Source organism: Prenolepis imparis, unplaced genomic scaffold (assembly GCF_030444845.1).
Source record: "Prenolepis imparis isolate NDT839.2.m4 unplaced genomic scaffold, iyPreImpa1.0 SCAF_63, whole genome shotgun sequence".
In the NCBI taxonomy this organism is placed as follows: Eukaryota; Metazoa; Arthropoda; class Insecta; order Hymenoptera; family Formicidae; genus Prenolepis; species Prenolepis imparis.
Window position 1 is genome coordinate 85,799 of NW_028141221.1, and position 20,604 is coordinate 106,402.

The window sequence follows — 20,604 nt, forward strand, 5'->3', positions numbered from 1 at the left end:
GATGTCATGGCCGGCATTGGCGCGCATTTCGAACGGTGTTATAAGAACTTAGAATTATTTTGTATAAGAGTGGAAAAATTTAAGTAGCCGGACGTGACACCGTACATCGAAAATTGGGGATTTTGTACAACGTACAAATGATGTCATAGAAGCCGTACATCGGCACTTGAAAATTTGGGTATGTCGCATTATTTTACATCTAATATTTCATCTGAGGATGATGTGATAGCAGCCGTGCATCGGCGTTTGAAATTTTGGATATGTTGCATTATTTTACATATAATATTTCGTTGAGGATGATGTCATAGCAGTCGTACATCGAAAATTGGGGATTATGTCACGTACAAATGATTTCATAACAGCCGCGCATCGGCATTTAAAATTTTGGATATGTTGCATTATTTTACATTTAATATTTCATCTGAGGATGATGTCATAGCAGCCATACATTGACGCTTGAAATTTTGGATATGTTGCATTATTTTACATCTAATATTTCGTTGAGAATGATGTCATAGCAGCCGTACATTGGCGCTCGTGATACATATTGCAAATCGGATAATTGTGATTTTGTCACGCACGGATGATGTCATAGCAGCCGTGCATTGGCGCTTGAAATTTTGGATATGTTGCATTATTTTACATCTAATTTTTCGTTGAGGATGTCATCGCGGCCTTGCAGCGGCGCTTTGATGATTCGTTAAAAATAATATTGCGTCAGCAATAATCCCCACCCCATTGCATTGTATCAATAAAAACTTGTAATAATGATTTAGTATTGTATCTTCAATCACTTATGTGAAAGATTATTTTAAAATGTACTCTGCCGGAAGCATAAATTATTACGCTTCGAGAATTCAGGAGAGTGATGTTTTGTGCAAGAAGAAATGTGACAAGTAAGTTTCGAGTCTCTTTTGTCAAATAAAGATTTTTTAAATAATGATTTTTAAATAATCACAATTTTTATAGCGCTTCCTCTCATCGTGCGGTATACTTGGAAGAAGATACGCCCTGACTGCTACGTCATACAAGTATTTGGAAATAGGAATCAGTGTTGGAGTCATATCTTATGTGGGATTGGCTATTGGCGATAATCGAAGCAATCAAATAATATTGCCTATTGAAACATGGAAATCGCTAATGCAGAAACGAGCTGATATTGAGCAGTTAATTGAAACTCCGCTATGGATTTGTGATCTGACACTTGAATTGATTAACATGTCTACTTCAAAAATTATAAAGATTACATCATTTAATAATACTTTATACATGAAACCATCAACTTTATTACGTTTATTTAATTTAAAAAAATGTATAGATCATATGTATTCCTGGTTGTGTGAAAATCTGCATATTGTTACTGAAAAATTTAATCAATTTGTAAATATTTTACAAAGTGATAATATCCGCGATGCGAGCAATGCTGCAAAGGCGATACGTGAAAGCCCTATGTTTGATAACGCACTTATTGAACGTGAATTATTAACATGTGCTGTAAATAATATTCTTCACGATGCTTGTAACAAATAGTCTTTTTTTTACTGTTAATCTATGTTTAATTATTTCTTTCCCAATAAGATATAGCTGGCAAAACTATTTCTTCGTTCTCTGGAGATTTAAAAAGTGATGAGCTAGCCGAGACATGATATTCCAGTTACATCAAGAGAGATGTAGAATTAAAAATCAAGAGGGGAGCAACATTATAATATATGTGTCGTGTTATAGAGTAGCAGACTTGTACTCAAGTGCTGTGTGAAAGCATTAAACGTAAAATATATAATTCTGCAAGTGCTATAAAGATGTCAACTCTGGTGGAATACATTGATTTACTGGAACAACTTGCGTTGGAGAAGGCTGCTGGGCTGAAAAAACAAGATTTAATCGAAGGAATGCATCCACATGAAATTGATAAAAGTTTTACTGTATTTGGGAGCCAGATTGCGATGGATGTATCGACTTGTTAGAAGAGCAATGCCCACAAGAACTAGAATTTTCGGAATGAAAATCAACCCCAAGAAATTATTAATTGGAAATTTGCAGTCGCGGAAAGCTCGAATCATGCGACTTGAAGAAATAAGAAAGGCGCTACGTAAACGTTTCTTAAGCGTAGATATGAATGTTCCGGCAGTATCGACAAATATTCCGGTTAATTTAATCGTGCAGATGATACATGCGTGCGAAATAGGTTTGAAAAATCCTCATACTGATTCTCTAAATTATCATGGGCTATGAAATTTGATGCTGATCCGAAAAATCGTTATCACCAATTCGAGTCGAGCGTTTGTAGATTTTACTATGCTGAGCATAGAGAATCCTCTGAGGAGGAATAATTGTATTTCTTTTCAATTATAAACTCCTACCCGGTCGGGTCATTTGACCCTTGTGACGGACGAATTTTAAAAATGTCACGTCACAATATATACATATATATATATATATATATATATATATATATACCACGTGTTCAAAATAAAACGTTACAAATTTTTATCTCCAAAAATATTGTATATAGAAAAAAAAATTCAAATAAAAGTTGCAGTACTTCAAGAAGGAAATAAGTTAATGTTATAGAAATGTTTGTAGGAGATGGTTTTCAAGGTCATTTTAAAGTCAACTTGATTTTTTAAAATGGAATTACTCTAAATATTTTATGTCAATATGTAACAATCGACTTTTACGACTCGGACGGCGGGATAGCTCGGTCGGAGGTAACGGGTTCGTAAAAGAGGCGGTTGATGGTTTTCGGTTGTGGCCAGTTGGCTACCGCGTTTACTTTTTCCGGGTCGGTGCGTATGCCGAAACGGTTGATGACGTGCCCAAGGTATTTTAATTGATCGACGCAAAAACGGCATTTGTCCGGATTAAATTGTAATCGGGCGTCGCGTAGGCGGCGGAAAACGTCGGTGAGCAGACGGAGATGGTCCTCAAACGTTTCACTAACGATGTCATCGAGGTAAACAAAAACATTTGGCTCCAGCGTCGGGCCGATTAGTTTATCTAATAGGCGTTGAAACATGGCGGGGGCGGAATGTAGTTCGAAGAGCATAACGGTGAATTGGTATAACCCGCGTCCGGGTATTGTAAACGCGGTAATCGGGCGGTTTTCCGACGTTAGAGTACCTACCAATACCCGTTTTTTAGGTCGAGGGTGGTGAGGTATCGTACACCTCGTAATTTGTCTAACGTCGCGGTCACTTGCGGTAACAGGTATGCATCTTTTTCGGTGACGTCGTTCACGCGGCAGAAGTCGATACAAAACCGGTATTTTCCATCCTTCTTTCTAATTACGACTACCGGTGAGCTCCAGGCACTACACGATGGTTCGATAACTCCGGCTTCCTCCATTTTCCGGACTTCTCGGTCGATGACTGCTTGCATCGCCGGGTTCCGCGGGCGGTACCGTTGCTTAATCGGAGTGGTGTCGCGGAGGCGTATATGGTGCTGCGTTCGATCGGTCGGGCCGTGCACCTCTTTGAATTTATTAAATTCGGCATATATATATATATAAAAACGTGCGTAATTTTTCGTCTTTGTCCGGCCGCTAAACATTTTTCATTTTCTTATGTTTCTCATACAAATAATTCTAAGTCCCTTAAGCGCTTTTTGAAAAGCGCGCCAGCGACGGCCATGATGTCTAACTCCGCCTAGTGCCTAAACGTGGCGCTGCGTAGCGCCTAGGAACTTTCCCACCACGGTGAGCGTTCCCACTACGGCAAACGTCCCCCACCATGGGCCGCCGCAACTCCGAGCCGCCGAACGAAGGACCTCAGATCAGTCCCAAACTTAGTCAGTTCTAATCGCGACTCTAACCAGAGCAGTTCTACTCCGAACGCTCTCTAACTCTAAATCCTAGTTCAAATTCTAACTCTAATTCTAAATCTAATAATAAGCTCTAACTCTAAGATTTGGTTTTTTTGTATTAAGTGCGTCTAGTGTTAACTTTAAATAAATTGTGTGTTTTATATTAGCAATTCTAATATTTATTTGAAAATACAACCTCATCTTTAACCTCACGCGTTTCTAGTTCTACATCTTATATTCATTCTCAAAATCTCTAAATTCAGTTGTTTCTCCAGCGTGCACGTGTCATATAATTACTTATTAAATAAATTATTATCGATTGAATTCTAGGCTGCGATTTAGAGAGGACGAACCGCTCATCGTTGCTAAACAATTCATTTCTTCTATTAAATTCTGGAACCTGTAATGACTGTTTCGAGAGGACAACCCGCTCACAGTCATATACCGAAACAATAACCGACAGTGAGGACCGCCGCACGTCGACTTATTGTAAAAGTAACGCAGTCTCCAGAATGTTCTATATGATTTATAATGCCTAAGACACGCCGTGCAGGAAGGAAGAATCAGCTTCGTCGAATAGTCGCGCGTTATTACCACCCGGCAAAACCAAACGAATATTCAGCTATTATTGGCACAGATTATTACAACGATCCTGAATACGAGGCATTATTCACCAAACACGTGCTATTAAGAGAGTGGCCCGCGAAATTATCGCAAATCGACATCAAAAAACCTGAGCCCCCGCCAGTCGACATCCCAGAAAACAACCCCCGCAAATCCGGTTACCTCCAACGCAGAGCTGAAGCCTTGCACGAGCAATACGAGAAGCCACTCCAAAACATCGTGGAACTGCCACCCACCAACTACAAGCTCGACTAAAAGGTAAGTAAAAGAAATATCTCTCGTCAACTTATGATCCTTCGGTTTCACTTAAAAGTAACAATAACGTTCTATTTTAACTGTAAATGAACAACTTTTTCAACGGGCAAACCAAACTAAAATAGTACGTAGCTACAGAGTCATAAAAGTGAAACTCGGGTCATGATAAAAAAAAGGGGTCAGTCATAAAAGTGAAACTCGGGTCCGATAGAAAAAAGGGTCAGTCATAAAAAAAAAAGACAAAGGAGCGATTTCTCTTTCCAAATTCTTTGGCCGGTTTCGCTTTTCGTGCTAGAGTAAGAAAACGGATATTTTCCAATATTAACACGCTTTAATTGTTTAAACAATATATTACTCATGTGTCCGCGTAGTTTTTCCAATCATATTATTCCACCCTTTGAGGAGGAATACGAGACAATCGAGACTGTCGAGACGATTTATTGTCAACGTGCCACAGGGTACATTCATCTAGGTACGGACGCCGCGTTGTGCATACGTTGTTACTTCAAATTAAGCACAAGCGAAAAGTCCAATTGGGTAATTTCAGTAAAGCACCTCCTCATAATCGGTGAGTTGCCCACCGGGATAACGTGTTCCGTGTGTAATTTGAACAGATTGACACAAACTCGCGACCCACACCACCATTGTCTTGTGTGTCAAATCGCATATCTAAAGTATCTCGACGGAGAAGAAACTCCCTACACGAACAGTGACGGCAATACAGTAGTGACCGTTTTCCACGCGATTAATTACTCGTTCGACAGGTACCCAGAATATCTCTAACTAAACATCGCAAATTCGTGTTTCCTATTCACTCTTGTATCTATGCGTTCTGGACGCGTGACCATATATTCGGATAGCCTCCGTCGCGGGCAATCCCCGGAAGTAAATCTGCGAAAAGCGACGTTGTCTTGCGCAATAGTCCGAGTACGTTGTTCGTGAAAATATATTCCGCGAATTATATCCCGCGACTCCGCGCGGACATCTTCTATCGCGGATCGTGCTGCTAGGTCACCGGCGCAGCCAGGACGTTGCGTACTCGCGGTGACTCGAGGTAGCGGTATGCTCAAGCCGGTTCGCGCCCAAAGGTCGACCCCGATCAGCACGGGGCTGTCTAGGTTCGGTAATATCGCGAACTTATACTGGTAAACTCGGTTGCCGATTCGGACCGGCAGCGTGATTTTTCCGAGCATGTTGGCCGCGGCGCCGTTGGCCATTTGAATTGCGTATCCGGTTTCTTCCGACGTATGACCGTGGCGGCGGGCCCGGGCGGCGGTTTGTTTGTTAATTAACGAGATCTCAAACCCGGAGTCGAGTAGCACGGGATATCGGTGTCGGTCGATGTGGATGTTTACGTGCGGTCGCGGATTATATGTTATTCGGACTTGGGCCGAGGCGGCGGTCGCGATCATCCCTGCCCTTTCGGCGTTTCCCGGCATCGGATGACATTGTTTCGTAAGTACGCCGTCCCGCCTGCATTGCGAGCAAAACTTTTTCGGCGGCTTTTTACAATTGAATCGCGTGTGTCTCGGCTGTTTACAGCGCCAACAACACTCTTCGAGATTATAGATCACCGCGATGGTGTGTGTGTTCGTGTCGGTGTGTTCGATCTTTCTCGCGGCGCGACGTTGGAGCTCAATTTCCTCGTATTCCGCTGCTAGCGCGTGCAATTCGGTCACGCGGATGCATTCGTCGTATCGGACGTATATCTTGTAATCCGGATGCATTTTATCGTATAATCGTTCGACCTGGTCGTCACGACGAAATCCGCCCGCCCGGCGCATCATGGTCAGTAAGTCGGTGGCATATTTTGCGAACGTCTCCCCGGGATGTTGCCTCCGGTCCGCGATTTCGCGTTTGAGTTTGGCTTGATATCGGCGCGGGAGATATTGTACTTGGAAATCGTACTCGAATTCCCTCCAGGTCGCCCAGTTGTCACGATTATTACGGAACCACAATAATACGTCGGCCCGCAGTAGTTCCGGTAATCCCTTTAACATCTGAGTATCCGAGTACCCGTATGCGTCTTTTAATTCGGCGATGCGTTCTAGGAAGGATAGAGGGTCGCGGCCATCGAAGTGGCATCCCCATTTTCGCATTTGATTTATGACTTTCGCGTCATCCGGTGGCACGGGCCTTGTAGGTGCCCTCGCGGTCGGCGGCGTTGGCGGTAGTACGTGAAGGGCTGGGGGGTCGGCGAGCGGTTCGCCCCTTACGTCCTCCGGCGGCGTGAAGTTATCGGGGTGTTCGTCGACGTGATGGCTCATTCGCCGACGAAGGTCGTTCAATGTCCCGGTTGCGTCCAAACCGGCGGTAGCCGGATAATCGCGACGAGTTGTTCCTTGGGTAATACATAAATCTATGACTTGGGGATTGTAGGATATTTCAAAACAAAATTTAGTTACGCTTGAATATGGTTCGTGTCCCACTGCGGGCGGGGCGAAACGGTCCCTGTTCAGGCGCCAATGTAACAATCGATTTTTTCGACTCAGATGGCGGGATAGCTCGGTCGGAGGTAACGGGTTCGTAAAAGAGGCGGTGAGACACAACGCTGGCGTTTGATTGTTCAAAATATATTTATTTTGAAAACATGTGCTTATTTACAAGTGTTGGTGTGAGCGTAATTGGGTGTCGGTGTTGCGGTGTGTGTGAGTGGCGCTTGGTGCACGCGCGCTAATACGGTGATCTATATGTCGCAGTTATGCTTTTACGCCGGTGCGTAAGCGATGCGACTTCGATATATATCGAACGCGCGCTCGGCCTCTCTTCATGAGAGTGAGGGAGATAGCCGCGGTGGCTCGCCGCGTGCCGCAGGAGATTGCCCTCGCATCGGTTTGTGTACGGTTTGTTCGGTTCGCATCAGCTGATTGCGCTTCTATAGCTTAAAGGCCGTTCTATACGCGCCTTGGTTCTTAGGGCGATTATATCGGTTCGCGAGAGGATCGCGGGGAGCGAGGAGGACACTGGCTACGGGAACTCCCGCAGAAAGCGGGCACGCCCCACTTCCGGACGTTTTCTGCCGGTGTCGCCAGAGATGGAATTAACTCGAGATGCCGCAAACTCTCGGCGGAGGCTGGGTACGCCCGACCCCCTGGTATCTCGAAAGCCGTAGAAGGGATAGTGCGTTTTCACGTTTATTCGGATCGGCTTGGTAGCGGAATCGGAGCGGAGACGGAATGTCCGCTTGCGTTCCGTGCGCGCTCTTTTATACGGCCTCGCGGTCGTATTCGATGCGGTTCGGGAGGCTTCGGGTGGAGTCGGTCGTCGTTCGGCGCGGTACTGGGCGGTGCGGCGGCCGCACGCAGTTTCGTGCCGAAGTATTTTGTATAATAGCGGAATGTATTGCCGGGTAACGAGGGTTCGTTACAAATAGATTCCTTGTAACATTCTGCATAAAAAATTATAAGGGTAAGATAGTCAAAAATCGAATGGTTTACGAGATATTTACATCTTAATCTGACATATTTTGATATAAAATACAAAATATCTCGTAAATTATTTAGTTTTCGATAATCGTACCTTAATACTTTTATGCACAAAATAATGAAAAGAATCGATTGGTGTAAAAAAACAGTTATTTTATAAAAAAATATCTAGTTTGCAACTTATTTTTTTAAAAATAATTATGCGTTTTCTTTACACCAATTAATTAGTCTCGATTTTCTATGCATAAAAATATTAAGGTAAGATTATCGAAAACTGGATAATTTATAAGATATTTTGTATTTTATATGTTAATGTTAAAATGTAAAATATCTCGTGAACCGTTCAATTGCTGACTATCTTACACTTATAATTTTTTATGCAGAATGTTACAAGGAATCTATTTATAAACATTTAGGGTAATTCCATTTAAATAATTCAATTTGACCTTAAAATAAACCTTGAAAACAATCTCCTACAAACATTTTTATAACATAAACTTATCTCCCCCTTGAAATACTGCAACTTTTATTTGAAACAATTTTTTCTAGAAACAATATTTTTGGAGATAAAAATTTGTAACGCTTTATTTTGAACACCCGATATATATACATATATATATATAGTAGCGTTTTGGCCCGCGCTTAGCGCGGGCCTCAAAGCCTTTGTTTCGCGCTACGCGTAGCGCGAGCCTCAAAGATTTTACCTTTTTTTTATAATTTATTTTTATAAACAATATTAATATTGAAATCAAAAATATTTTTATTACATACACACACACATACAAATATACCTCTCTCTTTTTTCTTTTTTATCTAATAATCTATTGAATTGATTTATTTAAAAAACAAAATATTACGATAACTTTTTTTTTCGCTGGCCAGGAGGAGGAAATGCAGTTACGCACTGCCCTGGGTAGGCCCAGGAATAGTGTAGGACTCGGGGTAATGTCGATCCCCCCATTCAGTGTTACCAGACGTAGAGAAATTTGCTTATTTGTAGGGAAATTTTAAGTGGCGTAGAGAAAGCGTGGGGAATTTTTTATTTGTGGAGAAATGTGGGGAAATTTCTATTAAGGTTGATATTACGTTTATACGACTAAATGTTGAATAAGTGTGTGAGTGTATGTGTGTGTGTGTGTCAGCAGAGATAAAGATCCCACGGTTCGTCATTCTCGCAGTAGTTAACGACTACACATCCCCACATACACCCCCACATACACCCCCACACATCCCCACATACACCCCTACATACACCCCCACACACCCCCACACACCCTCATACACCCCCACACACCCCCACACACCCCCACACACCCCCACACACACTTACACACCCCCACACCTATCCACATACACCCATACCCATACACCCACACACTTATACACACAGCAGAGGGTTTGGAGTCGTTAACTACCGCGGGAGTGACAAACCGTGGGGTCCTTATCTCTGCTGACACACATACGCATCACGCACACACTTGACATTGACATACACATACACCATACACATGATGTGCAAAATCCGACCGAGCAACCTTCCCATGGTGCACATTGGATAACGCGAATACCGGCGGTACTGCTAAAAATCTTGCAAAATTCAGGGGTGATTTTGAAATGCGATAACTCGGCTCCTAGGCATGATAGAGCAATGTTTCTTGCGGCATTTTAAAGGGAAGGATTCCTACTTTAAAGCCAATATGGTGGCATTTATGGTTCCATCCCTGCTTTTTCCATGGACAACTACAAAGTCTAGAAATTTCTAGAGTTTTTTGCCATCCGATTTTAAGCCTCACATGAATAACAGTTCGATGAGACGAATAATGCTACCTTACCCACTTTAAAGTTGAGGCTTCACCCGTTAAAATGCGCCCAGAAACATTGTTCTACGACCTCTCTAAGCCGAAATATGGCTTCTTAAAAATCATCAAATTTTGCTAGTTTTAAAGCGTTCCCCTAATTGTTTTGCGTATGTAGTTTTAAGAAACAAAAAAAATTTTTTAATTTTTAAAATATTCTTGAAATAAGACCTCATAAATTGTTAAAACTATCATCTACCCGATGGTTATCTTTACACACATGCATAGTGCCAATACTCGAACAGTATGATGTACTGTTTGCATTTTTTGAAAAAGAAAGCTTTTCTGATGAAAAAGCCAAAGCAATTTTTGAAAAATTACGAAGATAAGAGTGTAATATGTATTTGCACTTCTTAGATTGGTGTCTTCCTTTTATTACTCGATTAAATATATTGAATTTCAGTCTGAAGAACCAAAAATATTTTTACTATTTAATAAAATCGAAGAAACTTATCGAAGTATTTTAAGTTGTTACATAAAACCAGAATATTTAAAGAACAAACATATAGAAAAAATTCAATTTCTATCCGGAACATTTCTTACCCTTAGAAAAAGTGAATTTAGGAGCCAGATGCAATGCTATACTCAGTAATATTTCAATATGCCAGTAAATTTCAATATGCCAGAAGTTCAACTTCTTGCTTTTCGAACAAAATGCCTTAGCTTTTATGTTGAGTTTGCATCTCAAATGTATCTCAGATTTCCTTTTTTATCAGAAAATTGTCAATTTTTGAAAAATATTTCTTTTCTAAATCCAAGTAAAATCGCAGACATTTTATCAATTTCTCCTGCAGCAGTACATTTAGAGAAAATATTGAGCTTAGACATCAATTGTGTTGATAGAGAATGGCTGGCTTTAAGAGGCAATACAGATTTAGATAATAGTAAATCTCCATTAGAATTCTAGGATCAAGTAAAAAAAGTCAAACTCGGCAATTGAGAAGAAGTCTATCCCTTTCTTAATAAAATTGTTAATTACATTTTCTGTCTGCCTCATAGTAGTGCGACTGTCGAAAGAATATCCAGCGCAGTTAACTTAAACAAAAATAAGATCAGAAACAAATTAAATCCAAAAACATTAAGTGGTCTTTTAAGAACAAAAAATTTATTAGCAAGACAAAACAAGTTGTTTTAACCTTAAAGTTAGTGACAATATGATTGACAAATATAATGCTGACATGTATTTTAAAAAATCATATTAGAATCTTGATTATAAATCAAAGTTTTGATATTTTTAACTTTTTACTTAACAATGCATCATAGGATAACAAAATTTTATTAATTTGTATTGATATTTTGAAACATTCTATATTTAGCTATTACCTAAGTACACTTCATACATTTCAGTTTTTGTTTTGTTTTTATAAAATGATAGATAGTACCTTATATACTTACAAGGAAAGTTAGTGTTTGAGATAGTGATAAGAATTATTAATTATATAATACATAAATTATTAATTCCTGTTTCGCGTATATAAAATCAGTCAAAATTCGACTTCGATCGTCTTTGTACACACAACAAATAAGTCATAAATTGTCGGATCATAAAACTGTCAGCTCTCAAAACACCAACAGAAAATAAATATCTAACTGTTACCGCACTGTCTCGCAACCGCCGATATCACGAGAAGCATGCGCGATAGTATCACGTGGGCCTACGTGGGCCAATCGATCAAGCGATCCAACACCTTGCGCATGCCAGGAGCGTGCTTACTCTGTGCAGATTATGGGACGACCAATTACACTTGGCGCCCTTGAGTCACCTCGACCAAATTTAAAACTATATGAAACTATTGGCGCAGCACAAAAGGAGCAACTCCCTCGTAAAAGTAATAAAAGAAGCTCGCCCGATCGAGTACCAGCTTTTATCGCTGTTCACCGCTTAGTAAAACCGCATATCGCACACTCGCTGAAACCGCTTATTTACCGCCGAAAACCGCTGCTAAATTGACGTCGACTTTGATTACTGGATTAATTATCTGTATAACGACAGAATTGCTTGAAAACTATCAACTGTGAAAATGTATTAATTTGTTGAATATTAAACTGTGTTATTAAAACGAAAATCGGAGTGTCCTATCCATCAACTGCCAAGTCGATTCCACTCTCCTTTACGCGCCCTCGAACAGTTAGGCAATCGGAAAATTCAAAAAATTTTGAAACTTGGTGTACAAGTATAATAGTTTATCCACAACAGAAACATATTTTTTTTGTGCTGAATTTCGGTCTGAGGTGGTGAAACCTCCTTTTCTCGATATATCTCGAAAATTATTCAAGATATCAAAAAATGTTTTAGACAAAAGTTTATAGTAAAAACACCTCTATTTAATCACATTAATAAAACTTTGAAAAAAAAAATTTTGGGGGACAATTTTTTCAAAAATTGTTGCAAACTTCACTTTCCGATTTAAATGATGCGGACGTGTTTGATTCCTGACCACTAATATATATTGATAAGATAATCTTAAGGAAAAACAGTTCGTACATTATAAAACATTTGCATTCACTTTTTGTACATGCTTTGTTGTTTAATTATACATTGGAAGAGTTATATTAGTACAAAACGACACATATATAAAAATTACGGATTGTATTTGGTACAGTAATGGTATTCTTCATAAAAATGTTTAAAACAGAAATATTCGCCACATCATGCACAGCGCATAAAACTAGCCATCCCACAGATACTACATTTGGGTATATGCTTTTCATTTTTAAAGTAACAAAAATCTACAGGGTTTTGAAATTCGCCGGGATGCGTTTCTACATATCCGCTATTAAACCAAGTATATTTGAAAAGATTTTTGAATCTAGGCGCAGAAAGCTGATTATGAGTTAGTGAGCGCAACTTTATTATTTCATTACGGGAGTGCAAATTGACATTTCTCTCTTCAAGAATTACATTATTCGAAAATGTTTGCACGAAATTTTTCCAAATCCAGAATCCAAACACATCTAAAGGCTGAATGTAGCCCGTCGCCTTCTTTGGAATGGTAAAAAATAGTACTTCTTTGTCTTGTGGAATCAACTGCTCTAGCTGGCTCGGGCAGTGTCTCATCCATGAGTCGAGTTGTAACATGCTTTTATGGCCAGTATGCGGTACACTTCTCTGAACAAGTTTTAAAATGTTCAGATGTGAGTTTTCCACTTTTTGAGGCTTGGATATAAATATTAACTGGACGTAAAAGATTTTCTTGTACTCTTGGACCAAATGTTCCTGTAGATTCCTTCAAAACTATGTACAATGGTGATAAAAGACGTCCGCTTGCCGAAATAATCGGCATTATAGTGTAACTATGTATCATAGAAGATACCGATTGAACTATTGTTTCAACTGTTTTCACTCCTGATTTCACCAATGTTCGTCCAGAATGTATTTCAAAGTTGAAGCGATTCTCGTCTGCATTATAAATTTCTTCAACTCCGATAAGTGGGATATTAGACTTCACGTTTGAAACAAATGATTCTGCGATATCTCGTAGGTTATCAATATTTTCAAGCGTAAGTCGCGTCCTGAATGATGTTATCTTGCGGGAAACAATTCCGTGCACATTCTTGAATTTCCAAATCCACCATTTACTTGCCTTAAATTCGGGTAGGTCCACTTGGTCCTTTGCATCCAAAGCCCATAATCCTAAATTTACGTCATGAATAATAATTCTTCTATCACAAGCTTCTTCAAACTTTTGCAGTACATACTCCGTAAAAAATGCAAATTTATCTGTATTTGTTCCACCTTTCTCTACACTCGCTTCCCACCTATATAGCTGCTGTAAGAATTTAACTTTGCGAAAATTATTTTTTACACTAGTTAGTTAAAATTCTATAAGTAGTAATTCTCATTGAACGTTACTTAAATCATTTTATTATTAATTTCTTTAATTTTGTATATGTATATATATTTTTTAAGAGTTCTTATTTAGGATCTCTAGGAGGAATAAGATATCTTCTCGAACAAATCGAATGTTAAAACATATCTTTACCGATGATCTTGCATCTCAATATAACTTTTTGGGTTCTGGACGGCAAAAATTTGCATTTAGTAAATTGCAGTTGTGTAAATGTATTATAAGTATTTGCATTTTGGAAACAAAACGTTTTTTGAGACATTAAATTTAATGACTTATTAATGATGTTTTATGTTTAAAGATGGATTTTATATAACATATATCAGATTATTAGTCCAAAATTTAACAAAAAATACATCGTTTAATTTTTAGTTTATCAAATAATTATAAAAACTTGATGTTTTTTCTGAAAATTTTTTCAACTATTCTAAATTTTTATTTAAATTTTTAGTTAAATTTTTATTTAAATTTTTAGTTCTTTTGGAAAAAATTTTTTGAAAAAATTAAGAGAATTTGAAAATTTTAAAAATTATTTTTATTATTAACTATTATTTTATATTACACAATTCTTCACATCTATAAAATATCATCTTTTAAAATCATAATATTTTCTCTCTCTAATAGTTCAAGCTTTAAAAATATGTAATTGTTTTTATAAAAAACTGCTTCTAATATAGTTTTTTCAGATAATATCAAAAATTTTAAACTGCATACTCTTTCTTTCTCTCTTTATCTCTCTCTCTCTCTCTCTCTCTCTCTCTCACGCACACAATATCATTTCTCATATTGAACTATGTCAGTACAGAAAATATATTATAAAATATTAAATTTTCATCTATACTTTTCTAAATTTCTTTTGTTATTTCAAGTTATTAATAGTTTTTTTAAACTGTAGTCGGATATCTCGTTGTTTTCTTTCGTCAGGGAATATAAATGTATACGGATATGCCGTGTAGAGGACGAGACACAAAATAATTGAGTGAGCAGACTAACGTTAAATAATAGGAGAATATGTTTATTTAATGCGAATATGATTATGTCGAGAATGCCGTTATGCTCCTGTCGCTCGGTCTCAATCCTTGTCTATATGCTTTAATTCTCGCTGTGCTATTCTTTGTCACGTCCGGTCACATAAAATTTTTACTTTCACATGAAATAAATTCTAAGTCCTCTAAGCGCTGTTTGAAAAGCGCGCCAATGCCGGCCATGATGCCTAACTCAGCCTAGTGACTAAGAGAGGCGCTGCGTAACGTCTAGGAACTTCCCACTATGGGGAAACGCCCCCGCGACACCGAGCGTCTCCCACTCTCGGGCCGCCGCAGCGCCAAGCCACCGAAAACGAAGGACCTCAGAGCGGTCCCAAAATCCGGCAGATCACATCGCGACTCCGACTAGAGCAGTCATACCTTGAACTCTCTCCTAATTCTAAATCTAATTCAATTCTAACATTCTAACTCTAATATTATAAGTCCTAACTCTAGTATTAAAACTTTAACTTTAGTTAACTTTGTATCGTGTAGTGTTAATTTAGAATAAAAGTGTGTGTTTCATTTATAATAATTCTCCACATTTATTTTAAACAATCCCAATTCCAATTTCACGCGTTTCCAATATAATATTTTGCTATAATATATTACTATTCTAATATTACGATTTTAGTATTGCTAAAATATTCTAAAACGAGTTCTTCCAATCTGCACGTGTAGTGAAAATCTATTATATAAATAATTTTCTTAGTGGAATCCAAGCTGCGACTTAGAGAGGACGAACCGCTCGTCGCTGCCGCACGATTTCACTTTTCTTATAATTTCTGAATTCTGCTGTGACTACTTTGAGAGGACGAACCGCTCGTAGTTACGCACTGGAACAATAACCGACAGTGAGGACCGCCGCACGTCGACTTATTGTAAAAGTGACGCAATATTCAGAATGTTTTATATTATAAAAAAATCATTATGCCTAAGACACGCCGTGCAGGCAGGAAAAACCAACTTCGCCGTTTAACCGCGCAACTTTACTATCCAGCATCATCGAGTGAATATTCAAATCTCATCGGCACCTACTATCATAACGACTCGGAGTACGATAATTTATTTGACGGAACCGCGCCGTTCGCTGTTAATAATAAAGACGTTAAACTGAGAAAGTGGCCAGTGCAATTGACTCCAATCGAAATCGAGAACCCTCGTATTCCGAGAGACGACATCCCGGACAACGATCCTCGTCGCACCCGGTACTTGCAAATCAGGGCGGACATCCTGCACACCCATTACGACGCGCCTATTCCAGAGCATCGGGGAACCATTGTCCACCCCCCAGAGATCAAGTAAGGTAAGTCTCAACTATTATGAACAATTGAAATAAATAATAAAATTCAACGCTAAGATTCTAATACTAAAGGATAAGACTGCCGTCACAAATAGCTAAATTATCAAAATAATTTCAAACACATACATGCGTGTATAATTATTGTTTAAACATATTTAAAATTAATATTTTCTACGAAATTTGAAAAATAACTTTACACGTGGTCTCTAGAATATTCGTAAAGACTCTTGGAAAACTGCGTTTTCCAAGGGCCATAAAAGTGAAACTCAGTTTTTTGCCTAGGGTCATAAAACTGACCCTTAGACCCTTGATAAAAAAAGGGGTCTCGACGATTTCTCTTTTGCAAACTAAGCTAACGTAGCACACTCCATGAATATTCTAGAATTCCGAATAAAATAACGCGAACGTTTTATTCATTTATTTAATTCCATTTATTTAAATAATTCACCCATGTGCCCAATAAGGCCTCAGTACCTCACCGCTCCGTACATCTTGCCTCTTCCCGAAGAGGAAGAAGAGCCTATTGAACAGGGAACTCCTTACTGCCAAATATCAGTCGGGTTTATTAATAAAGAAACAAATGCCGCCCTTTGCGTAGATTGCCATATGCGCTTACGCGGTACTGCTCGAAACGAATGGTTGAACATTGCCAAACATTTGCTCGTAATCGGTAACTTACCAACCGGAATACTTTGCTCAGCGTGTAACTTCCATCGACTGTCGGTAACTCGGGACTCTCAACTCCACTGTTACCGTTGTCAGATCGCTTACCTACGGTACATCAACGGCGAAGAAACCTTTCGTATCGACACCGATGGTAACATCGTAATTACAATTTTTCACTCCGTCGATGATTCCCTCGAACGTTTTCAGGAATATATTCGATAATATCCCCATACTCCTGAGTAATATTTGCAACTCCCTCATACGAATCTTAAGGCGACACCCTCCACTCCGCAAGACATTGAACCGTTGCGTGTAGCCTTAGCGGAACACCCTTCGTCGTGGGTATCCCCGGAAAAGTTTTCCGAAATACGACGTTGTTCAGCGCGATAGTCCGAACACGTGGACCGCTATAATCATTTCTCGCGAATTTCACGCCGCGACTGCGCTCCGGACGTAACATACGGTAGACTGTGGAGAAATGAACGACTGCGCTATCCGGTTACCAAGCGATAATGATAAGTGGCTCGGCTTCGACAACTATAACAGAAAGGAGCGGCTTCCATTCATGGTGTATGCCGACTTGGAATGTGTGCTGAGGAAGACATCGGAACACGTGTGTCACGTCCGGCCTCTAAACATTTTTCATTTTCTTATGTTTCTCATACAAATAATTCTAAGTCCCCTAGCGCTGTTTGAAAAGCGCGCCAGCGACGGCCATGATGCCTAATTCCGCCTAGTGCCTAAACGTGGCGCTGTGTAGCGCCTAGGAACTTTCCCACCACGGCGAGCGTTCCCACTACGGCAAGCGTCCCCCACCATGGGCCGCCGCAACGCCGAGCCGCCGAAACGAAGGACTTCCGATCAGTCCCAAACTTAGGCAGTTCTAATCGCGACTCCAACCAGAGCAGTTCTACTCCGAACGCTCTCTAACTCTAAATCCTAGTTCAAATTCTAACTCTAATTCAAAATCTAATAATAAGCTCTAACTCTAAGATTTGATTTTTTGTATTAAGTGCGTCTAGTGTTAACTTTAAATAAATTGTGTGATTTATATTAACAATTCTAATATTTATTTGAAAATACAACCTCATCTTTAACCTCACGCGTTTCTAGTTCTACATCTTATATTCATTCTCAAAATCTCTAAATTCAGTTGTTTCTCCAGCGTGCACGTGTCGTATAATTACTTATTAAATAAACTATTATCGAATGAATTCTAGGCTGCGATTTAGAGAGGACGAACCGCTCATCGTTGCTAAACAATTCATTTCTTCTATTAAATTCTGGAACCTGTAGTGACTGTTTCGAGAGGACAACCCGCTCACAGTTATAAACCTAAACAATAACCGACAGTGAGGACCGCCGCACGTCGACTTATTGTGAAAGTAACGCAGTCTCCAGAATGTTCTATATGATTTATAATGCCTAAGACACGCCGCAGGAAGGAAGAATCAGCTTCGTCGAATAGTCGCGCGTTATTACCACCCGGCAAAACCAAACGAATATTCAGCTATTATTGGCACAGATTATTACAACGATCCTGAATACGAGGTATTATTCACCAAACACGTGCTATTAAGAGAGTGGCCCGCGAAATAGACATCGCAAATCGACATCGAAAAACCTGAGCCCCCGCCAGTCGACATCCCAGAAAACGACCCCCGCAAATCCGGGTACCTCCAACGCAGAGCTGAAGCCTTGCACGAGCAATACCACGAGCAAGCCACTCCAAAACATCGTGGAACTGCCACCCACCAACTACAAGCTCGACTAAAAAGTAAGTAGAAGAAATATCTCTCGTCAACTTATGATCCTTCGGTCACTTAAAAATAACAATAACGTTCTATTTTAACTGTAAATGAACAACTTCTTCAACGGGTAAACCAAACTAAAATAGTACGTAGCTACAGAGTCATAAAAGTGAAACTCGGGTCATGATAGAAAAAAGGGTCAGTCATAAAAGTGAAACTCGGGTCCGATAGAAAAAAAGGGTGTCATAAAAAAAAAGACAATGGAGCGATTTCTCTTTCCAAATTCTTTGGCCGGTTTCGCTTTTCGTGCTAGAGTAAGAGAACGGATATTTTCCAATATTAACACGCTTTAATTGTTTAAACAATATATTACTCATGTGTCCGCGTAGTTTTTCCAATCATATTATTCCACCCTTTGAGGAGGAATACGAGACAATCGAGACTGTCGAGACGATTTATTGTCAACGTGCCACAGGGTACATTCATCTAGGTACGGACGCCGCGTTGTGCATACGTTGTTACTTCAAATTAAGCACAAGCGAAAAGTCTAATTGGGTAATTTCAGTAAAGCACCTCCTCATAATCGGCGAGTTGTCCACTGGAATAACGTGTTCCGTGTGTAATTTGAACAGATTGACACAAACTCGCGATCCACACCACCATTGTCTCATGTGTCAAATCGCATATTTAAAGTATCTCGACGGAGAAGAAACTCCCTACACGAACAGTGACGGCAATACAGTAGTGACTGTTTTCCACGCGATTAACAATTCATTCGACAGGTACCCAGAATACCTCTAACTAAACAACGCAAATTCGTGTTTCCTATTCACTCTTGCATCTATCCGTTCTGGACGCGTGACCATATATTCGGATAGCCTCCGTCGCGGGTAATCCCCGGAAGTAAATCTCCGAAAAGCGACGTTGTCTTGCGCAATAGTCCGAGTACGTTGTTCGTGAAAATATATTTCGCGAATTATACCCCGCGACTCCGCGCGGACGTAACAGTATATATCAAAACAGAGCAGCATCATAAATTTGGATAACGCTAAAGGATTAGGTACTCATAGGGTGACATACGCAAAGAGGTGGAATCGCGCTATATATTTCGACAGTTTTGGCAATCTTCGACCACCGAATGAATTGGTGCAATATTTCAGGCGGAACGTGACAAAGATTCAGTACAATCACACACCTGTTCAAACTTATGATCAGAGCATCTGCGGACAATTGTGTTTGCAGTTTCTCCGAACGGTCGATACACGCGAATTTAAAGACAGACATTGCATTATTTAACTCAGTATTCGTTAAACAGTTTTGCCGATATGTCTATGATATTCACGCTGACTGGAAAGAGTAGTGTCCTCGCGGCAAACTACTTTCCCGTCATAGATTTGAGCGTCGATGAATACGAACTCGGTCTAGCGGATTTTGAGACTTATCACACGATATCGAACGTGAAATCCTCGAATAATAAATTTTACTTTCGCAAAGATGACGCGGAAATTACGATTCCCGAGGGATCGTACGAGCTGCAAGCGATACATGAGTTTTTGAAACATGCAATTTCACGAAAACGTCTGCGACACGCTGTTCGTGATGACGATAAAAAACACATTGACAATGGTGACTTTGAAGATTGAGAATACCCGATAGTGCTCCGCGTTAATTATAATACGATGAGGAGCGAGATCAAATGCGCCTACAGAATGAATTTTAACAAGCATAACAACATTGGATCGCTGCTGGGATTCTCGAACCGTATACTGCAGCCGCGAAAATGGTACAAGTCGGACATGCCGATTAACATTATCAACGTGAACATTATCTGCGTAGAGTGTAACGTGACCGCGGGCGCGTACAGCAACGGCAAACTCGTTCATACGATACATAAATTTTCACCGAGGGTACCACCAGGATATAAGATATCGGAAACACCGGCGCACATCATTTACTTGCCGATCATCGCGCGGAGCATTACGGATTTAACGTTACGCGTTGTCGACCAGGACAGACGATTGCTCGATTTTCGAGGAGAAGAGATCACCAT

The 20,604-nt window shown here is 39.8% G+C and overlaps 1 pseudogene; it reads right to left on the minus strand.

The window, feature by feature from the left end:
- Positions 1-12,542: 12,542 nt before the first annotated feature.
- LOC145947299 (uncharacterized) lies at positions 12,543-17,034 on the minus strand (annotated as a pseudogene).
- Positions 17,035-20,604: the final 3,570 nt, after the last annotated feature.